General features: G+C 52.7%; 1 pseudogene; it reads left to right on the top strand.

Moving 5' to 3' along the window:
- Positions 1 to 1,075, top strand: part of LOC107296387 — a 70,035-nt pseudogene extending 68,960 nt beyond the window's left edge.
- Positions 1,076 to 9,581: the final 8,506 nt, after the last annotated feature.

Here is a 9,581-nt window from a genome sequence, read left to right as displayed (position 1 = left end):
GCTTCATTAGGTCGATTGCTTTCTCTAGAATCCAGCCCGAGTACGGTGCCCAGCTCCCTTCCTCTTCACTTGCGTGCAGGGATTTCTCCATCTCCTGCTTCCATTCTGGTTGTTTGGGCCCCCGTCTCAGAGTCACCTTTCTTGATTTCTTTCCCCACTCGCCTTTCTTTCCAACGTCCATTGACCACCGAGGTTTGTGATCCCGTGTCTCCACCACCTCTTCTCCTGAGGATTCTGACCTCTCAGATCCCGACAGCTGGCAGGGTTTCAGCCGGGGCAGCGGCTCACTTTCCGGCTCCCTTTCTGGGGAGTTTTCTCCCTTCCTTGCTCCACTGTCTGACATGGTAGTTTTTGCAAAGTCCCCTGGCAAGGGTCTTCCTTCCAGGTGGACTAATTTTGCAAGTCCTGTCTAATGTAAGGACCCACCCCACTTTGCATCTTAAGAAGACAGAACTCCTGGAATATTTCTTCCAACAGGCATCTTTATTAAGAGAAAGCTGGATGCAGGCGTTCTAGACAGGACTTGGGTCCAAGCTCTCCCATTCAAGGTTTTAAGGGATCCCACATTAGCCACACCCCCGTCACCCCTTCTCCCAGCGACAATCCCAGGCATTACATTCTCACCCCCTTTTCCTCATTGCTGGGAGGAGACTTCCAAAAGGATTACATGAAAGCTAATGACCCTCATTGTTATTGTTAGTCCGTTTGGTGATATCCACATCCAGTCCCTTTGATGTAGGCTGAAGGAAGTGAGGGCCATAAAGCCCCTTTGTTCACCCCCTTCCCTTCATCGTATGACAGAATCCAGAGCAGGCAGAAATGCGGGTTTTCATAGTTGATAACTAGAGATGGAATATATTTGGATTCTGACACTAGTGTTTTTCCCGGTCGGTGTTGGTGGGAATGTTCTTGGTGGTTCCTTTGGGGTAGACCTGCTCTCTTCTAATGTGGCCACTGTTTTCCTCCTTGTCCAGGAGACAACTCCGATAAGCACTATGGTGACCTGCTACACCCGAATCTGTGCCTCCGTCAAGCGGAGCGAAGCCACCTCATTGTCTGGCAGGTGCAGGACTGAGGTCATGATCGTGGACACTTGGGACATGTGCCTCTGCCTGGGAGGGAATGACACAGCTGCCAGATGTTGGCACTGCCTTCCCGTCACTGTTTCCTGCTCTCTTCCCTGACTCAGGTCATCCCTCTCTGAGGTTTGCAGAGTTGAGATAAAACTTTTTTACCTTTTGAGACTGGTGATGGGAAAAAGCCACTGGAGCTCTGGAATCTGTTTGGTGAACAGGCTTGGTGAGAAGAACAGTTGGTGCCTCCTCCAATCCCCCCTTTACTTTATATGATCCATTTCCATTCTTTCACACTGGAGTTGGGCCATTTGTATATAGACTGAACTCCTTCAAATCCTGATTTTATTGCTCAAGCTGCCCTCGGTTTACAAAGAATAACTATGTACCTCTTGCTGGCCAGATGCTTGGAAGTTGATAGCCATGAATTGTTCAGTACCAATGGGGATTGAAGGCAGAGCTTCAAAATAATTGGAGCTGAAACTGCCAAAAACTGGGAAATAATCTGGAAGAGAAGCAGCGCCCACATTGGTTGAAGTGAAGGCCTTCTCCTTCCTTTCCGGATTCCTACTTGATAAGATTGAAACTGATGCTTTTCTACTTCTAGTAAATGTGGACATTCAGGAATAGAACTGGTGAAGCCTGTTGAAGTAAGCTGCTGCATTACCAAAGAGACCTCAAGGGGGAGCTTCCTTGTCCTTGCTCTGGAATTGCAACAGGGATTACACCAGTCCTTCTCCACCCCCTTTGCCCCTTGGAGTTAACCAAATCCTGCCTGGAACTCTTTAAAGATGCATTTGCTTCAAGACCCCTCTCCCCACCCCATCCCACCCCACCCCGTTTAATTTCTCAGGGTTTCTCTATGATGTTTATTAACACTCCAGGGACTGAGTTTTTAGAAGGAACTCAGCATCTCTCTTTGTGGGATGGTTTCATATTAAAGCTATTGTTATTCTTATTCCTGCTGTGGCTGGTACTACTGTACAACTACTACTGTTCTGATCCTCGTGCTTGTTCAGGAATTGCATTTGGAGGCTTTATCCAAGGCAGAAGATAAAATTTCTCACAAAAGACAGTTGGAGATTTCTTTGTCTAAAGTATTCCTGGTAGACAGAACCATACCTCAGTGTTAAAGCAATTTGATTTATCCTAATGTAATGCTGCAGTAACTTGCTATTTATCCATGGAAAAATAAGCTATGAGAAGTCCCAACTATTAATGTCCATCTGCATTCAAGCAGAACAATTTTATCCCATTAAAAATGAGTTATTTCCATTTTACTGGTATGTAATACAGGTGGTCCTCAAGTTACAACCATTCATTTAGTGACTGCTAAAGTTACAAGGGCACTGAAGAAAGTGACTGACAACTGGTCCTTACCCTTAACAACTTTTGCACCATCCCCATGCTAGGTGATCAAAATTCTGACACTTGGCCAGTATTTATGATGGTTGCTGCATCCCAGGATCACACGAATACTACTCGTGACCTTCTCAGCTAGCTTTGGACAAGCAAGGTGAACAGGAGAAGCTGGATTCGTTTAATGACCACATGATTCACTTAACAACTGTAGTGCTTTGCTTAACAACTGTGGCAAATAAGGTCATAAAATTGGGGGTGACTCATTTGCTTAGCAATTAAAATTCTGGTCCCAACTGTGGTTATAAGTCAAGAATTACCTATACATGAGCCTCTTTATGCAAACAGTTCGAGAATTCCTGATGCAATTATTGTATTGTTTCTATGTCTACTACTAGTAGTCCTCAATTTAACAACCATTCATTTAGTAACCGTTCAAAGTTACAACAGCACTGAAAAAAGTGATTGTAATTATGACCATTTTTCACACTTAACAACTGTTGCAGCAATCACATGATCAAAATTAGGATGCTTGGCAACTGGCATGTATTTATGGCAGTTGCAGTATCCCTGGGTCATGTGATCACTTTTTGCAGCATCCCGACGAGCAAAGTTAATGGGGAAGCCAGATTTACGTAACAACCATGTTACTTATTTAACAACTACAGTGATTCACTTAAGGACTTTGCCGAGAAAGGTTGCAAAATGGGGCAAAACTCACTTAACAATGGTCTCGCTTAGCAGCAAAAATTTGGGCTCAATTGTGGTCATAAGTCGAGGATTATCTGTAGTCTTATATTTCAATTTACTTCCTTCCGACAAGTCGAATCAACTTCTCAAATTCCACATTGGCTAGAAATTCTGCGAACTGAAGTTCAGACATCTGGAGGACATCAGGAAAATGCTATATTTATCCCATAGGACAGGGATAGGCAACCTTGGCTCTTTTATGACTCGTGGACTTCAACTCCCAGAATTCCGGGAGTTGAAGTCCACGAGTCATAAAAGAGCCAAGGTTGCCTACCCCTGCCATAGGAGGTGCCTAAATAACCAGGGGCCCTATTTTCTCCAACAAAAATAAAAATGAAACCTCCCAATCTAGAATATCTGCAAAGGTATTAAGACATGCTAATACCATGAAAGTGCTTTAGGTTGCTAAGAGTGTCAAAATCATCCTTTTTGGTGCTCCAAATAACAAGCCAACAAGCAGGAACAAAAGACTGACGGTAGTTTTAATTTACTCCGGACAAAAAAAAGACAGCACTGGGAGTGGATTGCTCCCAGTGCCTTACATACAGTCAGCTGGAGCGTTAGCGTCCCTTTGTTGTGGAATAAACCACGATACTTACGTTAGAAGACAAGACCACGAAGGGTTTGAAGAAGACAGGTTTATTTGTGCACAATGGTTCAGAGCATTCGCATGACAGATTCTGAACCCTGGGCTAGTCCCAGGGAGTTATTCTTATACAGACGGCCACCCACGCCTTACATGTGGGGTGACTCTTATCTTCCTTTGACACACTAAAACGGAGAAGTTCATGTCTAGAGACCACACAGAAGAAAAGAAGAAGTTCATACAGAAGGCTTATCTTGCCTCACCGCCCTGGCGGGTAATATCTTACACCATCTGTGACTTTCAGTTGGCACTTCTTGTAAAAGGTTGTTTCTATAGAATTGGCACACAGGTTAAATGGATTTTAAACATAATTAAGCTCAATTAAGCACAATACAATAGCACAATGCAATACTTCCCTTATTAATATAACAAAACATCTTAAAGCATTTTCTTATGGCCTTTCTCATCTACCTCACCTTAGTCCCATCCGGCTGCTCTCTGTTGCCTTGCAAGGTTGCTTCGTTCTTCACACGAAGCAGCTGAGCCCAGAGCGTCCATCTAGGCACTGCACTCGGTCGTGCGACCCCACAGTCGGCTTCCAGCAATGGAGGACAACAGCTGACGGCCTCCTCCCCGCCGGTGAGTGTCGGCCCCACGAGGCGAGCGTTACGGCAGCGGCGACAGGCCTGGAGGCAGGTCAGGACTCAGGGAAGGCGTCTGGGTGGCGATGGAGCCATAACGTGTGAGGGATGGCCGCAAAACGGCAATGGACCCGCGGCCCGCCGCTCGTCGGCCCAGACGGGTCGGCCTCGCAGGGTTTGACATGCGGCTCCCTCTACCAGGTATCCCCCTGGAAGGTAAGCAGAACAGTGTAAGTGGTCAAGCAAGGGTTACATCTAAGCTACCGCCTGCCCTCCCAGTCTCCCAGGGTACTTCAGATGGTATTTTTTGATTAGGCGAGGAGCCTGGATATCTGAGTCCTTTACCAATGATGCTTCCAACAAAGGGTACCCTTTCTGTTCTGTCCCCATCTGACACACACACCCAAACAGCCAGCAGAGGGTTAAATAACTTCTCCACACTCCACGCCACAAATAAGAAACTTGGCAGCAGCTCTGTATCTGCCTGCCAAGAACTTTTACTCAGAGAACACAGAAACAAAAAGCAATACACACAGTTTGAAATTCAATCCACAGCAAACTACTTCACCAGAGATTTAGCTTTGTCCGTCACAGAGTCCAAATGGCCACCACCTCCCTTTTATAGCCTGTGGGGTGTAGTCCAGTGACTCAGCTTAATCTCTGGCACGTCTCTTTTTCTGCTGCGCACGCTTGTCACGCCTACGCTGGTGTGGATCCAGCCACAACGTATCTTCATCACTATCCAAAACACCTGGCTCCTGGCCAATCTCAGAAACACCTGGCTCCTGGTCAATCTCTTCTCCATCAGGAGACACCTGAGGCATTGCCAGAGAGGAGGGTCCTGGAGAGGGAGGCCTGGCCATCTCCTCTCCTTCATGTTCAGAGCCTTCTTCCTCCGATAAGAGGGGCTCACAAGACAGAGCCACAACACTATCCCCCACCGCAGGGCCCTTCCCCCGGGTCTGCCGGTCGGGATGTGGTCGGGACGGGAACCGATCGTGAAAGGCCTGTACCAGGTCAGGGGCCTGAACGGAAGAAGCGTCCACCCAGCTGAAATCCTCGGGGCCATATCCCTTCCAGGCGATGAAATATTGGAAGCGCCCCTTCAGCCAACGGGAGTCCCGGATACTGTCCACCTCGTACGTCGAGGTGTCATCCTCATCAGCTGCGGCTGGGGGGGCAGGCATCGCCAGGCATCGGAGATGGCTCGCTGGGGCCTCAGGGACCAGGAGGGACCGATGGAAAACAGGGTGGATCCGCATGGAGCGTGGTAGAGTCAACCGGTAGGCCACCGGGCTGATGACTGCCTCGATGGGGAAGGGACCGATAAAACGATGGTCCAGTTTCTTCACTGGCCGGTCCGTGGGGAGGTGTTTCGTGGACAGCCACACCCGATCTCCGACTTCCAGCGGTGGCGTTGCCCATCGGGAGCGGTCGGCGACCCATTTATAGTCCTCTTTCGCCCGGATCAGCTGCCGCCGCACCAGTTGCTGCACCGCCTGCAGCTCCAAGAGGAAGTCCTGGGTCTCGGGAACAGGGGAATCCGAGATTGACAACGGGAAAAGTCGTGAATGGTAGCCGACGTTGGCATGGAACGGGGTCATCTGGGTGGAGGTGTGTTGGGAGTTGTTGAAGGCGAACTCCGCCAGGGGAAGGTACTCGGCCCAGTTGTCCTGCTGCTGGTTGACGAAACAGCGGAGGTACTGCTCCAGGATGCCGATGACCTTCTCCGTGCCCCCGTCAGTCTCTGGATGGTGCGACGACGACAGACACACCTGCACCTCCAGCGCGGCCATGAGGCTTTTCCAGAAGCGGGCCGTGAACTGGGCTCCGCGGTCCGACACCACCCTGTCCGGCAGGCCATGGAGGCGAAAGATGTGCTGCAGGAACAGACGGGCCGTGGTGCGGGCCGATTGCAGTCCGCGGCACGGGATGAAATGGGCCATCTTGGTGAGCATGTCCACCACCACAAGGACGGTCGTGAACGTGGCGGACAGTGGTAGATCTGTTAGGAAGTCCATGGAGATGGCACCCCACGGTCTCTCCGGTGTCAGCAGCGGCTGGAGGAGTCCCGGCGGTGGGCCGGATGCGGATTTGGCCTGTTGGCACGTCGCACAAGACGTCACGTACGCATGCACGTCATGCCGTACCCGAGGCCACCAAAAAGTTCGCGTCACCAAGTGCAAGGTCTTAAAGAGGCCGAAATGCCCCGCCGCGGGGTTGTCATGGCACTGGTTCATGACGAGGGCTCAGAGCGGACTTGTGGGCACGTATAGCCGGCCCCGGTGTTTCAGCAAGCCTTCCTCCACGGTCCAGGGGGACGCTGGGCCGACTTCCGCTTTCCGTTGCTGTGACCAGTCATCACAGCGCTGTGCTTCCAGCACCTGAGCCCGCAAGTCTGCCAGTTCCTGGACCATGGCCAAGGATTCTGCTGGCAGCACCGTCCGTGGGGGAAGGGAGTCCTTGGGACAGAAGTATTCTGGCTTGCGGGATAGCGCGTCCGCCCTCTGGTTGAGGTTGCTCGGAATGTACACGACGTGGAAGTTGAACCGGGCGAAAAACAACGACCACCGGATCTGCCGCTGGTTCAACTTCCTGGCCATGGTGAGGTGCTCTAGGTTCCGATGGTCCATCCGCACCTCCACCTGGTGTCGGGCCCCCTCAAGGTGATGCCGCCAAGCCTCGAACGCGGCCTTGATAGCCAGCAACTCCTTTTCCCAGATGGTGTAGTTGCGCTCGGAAGGATTGAGTTTCCGGGAGTAATAAGCGGAGGGAAAAAGAGTGTCGCCATCCACCGGGGCCTGTAGCAGTACCGCTCCAATCACCACATTGGACGCATCCGTCTCGACCACGAACGGACGGTGTGGATTGGGATGCCTCAGGACCGGCTCCGTGATGAAGGCCTGCTTGAGGACCTCGAAGGCCTGCTGCTGCGGGGGCCCCCACTGGAACGGGACCTTCTTTCGAAGGAGTTGGGTCAGCGGCAAGGTCAGGGTGGCGAAGGCCGGGATGAATGTCCGATAATAGTTGGCGAACCCCAGCAGACGCTGGACGTCTTTCACCCGACGTGGGGGTTCCCAACTGTGCAAGGCCTCCACCTTGCGCGGGTCCATCGCGATGCCCTCGGGGGTGATGATGTGCCTGAGGAACTCTATGGAAGTCTGGAAGAAGTAACATTTCTCCAACTTTGCATAGAGTTGGTTCTCCCGCAGGCGCTGCAGGACCTGGCGGACATGCTGGAGGTGGCTCTCCTGGGTCGGGGAATAAATCAAAATATCGTCCAGGTAGATCACCACGAACTGGTCCAACATGTCCCGAAACACGTCATTCATCAGAAGCTGGAAGACCGCGGGGGCGTTGGTCAACCCGAACGGCATAACGGTGTACTCAAAGTGGCCGTATCGGGTGCCAAACGCTGTCTTCCACTCGTCCCCCTCTCTCACGCGCACCAGATTGTAGGCCCCTCGGAGATCGAGCTTGGTGAAGAGCGAGGCCTCCCGCAACCTCTCCATCAGCTCTGGGATGAGCGGCAGGGGGTAGCGATTCCGCACTGTGATGGCATTCAAGCGCCGGTAATCACAGCACAGGCGTAAGTCCCCCATCTTCTTCACAAAGAGGACCGGGGCCGAGAGCGGGGAGGACGAAGGCCGGATGAACCCTCGGGCCAGATTTTTGTCCAGAAAGTCCCGTAGGGCGGCCAATTCGGGCTCCGACATGGAATACAGGCGGCCCGTGGGCAGTGGCGCATTGGGTAGCAGGTCCACCTGGAAGTCATAGGGTCGGTGCGGGGGTAATCGGTCCACCTCCTTTTCGCTGAACACATCGGCGAAGGACGTCAGCTCAGGAGGCAAGGAGACGGCCGGGGTGGAGACGTCCTGGCCGGCACAGGTGTGGCGGAGATGGTCGACGCACTGCAGGCTCGGGAACGAGATGGCGTTTCTCGACCATGCCACCTGAGGATCGTGGGCCCGAAGCCAGGCAGCCCCCAGGACCACTGGGAAATGAAGGTCCGCCGTGTCGTAAAACTGGATCGCCTCCTCGTGGGTCCCAATGGCGAGGCGCAAGGGCTGGGTAGCAAATTTTATGGGCCCCGCCACGAGTTCCCGCCCATCGATAGTCTCAACCCTCAATAGAGGGTCCACCGGAACCAAGGGAACCTTAAAAAAGGCCACAAAGGCCTGGTCCATGAAGTTCGTCGTGGCCCCGGAGTCCACCAGCGCGTGTGCCTGAAGCCCCTCCGACCGATTGGCCAACAACACCCGGGTGTCCAGAATCAGGTGCCGAGGGGGCTCACAGTCCACAGTCGCCGACTCCGGTGGGGCATGGTCACGNCCTGCTCCCAGGCAAGCCTTTAGCACTCGATGGGGGGAAGGTGGCTCAGCCTGGAAAGGCTGGTGGGGACCTGCCTGCTCCCAGGCAAGCCTTTAGTTTTCCCAGTGCTCCCGTTTTAAACAGGGTCAAACAACCAAAGCACTCGATGGGGGGAAGGTGGCTCAGCCTGGAAAGGTTGGTGGGGACCTGCCTGCTCCCAGGCAAGCCTTTAGTTTTCCCAGTGCTCCCATTTTAAACAGGGTCAAACAACCAAAGAACTCGATGGGGGGAAGGTGGCTCAGCCTGGAAAGGTTGGTGGGGACTTGCCTGCTCCCAGGCAAGCCTTTAGCACTCGATGGGGAGAAGGTGGGTCAGCCTGGAAAGGTTGGTGGGGACCTGCCTGCACCCAAGCAAGCCTTTAGCACTCGATGGGGGGAAGGTGGCTCAGCCTGGAAACGTTGGTGGGGACCTGCCTGCTCCCAGGCAAGCCTTTAGCACTCGATGGGGGGAAGGTGGCTCAGCCTGGAAAGGCTGGTGGGGACCTGCCTACTCCCAGGCAAGCCTTTAGTTTTCCCAGTGCTCCCGTTTTAAACAGGGTCAAACAACCGAAGCACTCGATGGGGGGAAGGTGGCTCAGCCTGGAAAGGTTGGTGGGGACCTGCCTTCTCCCAGGCAAGCCTTTAGCACTCGATGTGGGGAAGGTGGCTTAGCCTGGAAAGGTTGGTGGGGACCTGCCTGCTCCCAGGCAAGCCTTTACTTTGCTCGGTGCTCCCGTTTTAAACAGGGTCAAACAACCAAAGCACTTGATGGGGGGAAGGTAGCTCCGCCTGGAAAGGTTGGTGGGGACCTGCCTGCTCCCAG

Source organism: Protobothrops mucrosquamatus, unplaced genomic scaffold, assembly GCF_001527695.2.
Source record: "Protobothrops mucrosquamatus isolate PMUCROS unplaced genomic scaffold, P.Mucros_1.0 scaffold2779, whole genome shotgun sequence".
Classification (NCBI taxonomy): domain Eukaryota; kingdom Metazoa; phylum Chordata; class Lepidosauria; order Squamata; family Viperidae; genus Protobothrops; species Protobothrops mucrosquamatus.
This window is presented reverse-complemented; position numbering and strand designations above follow the sequence as displayed.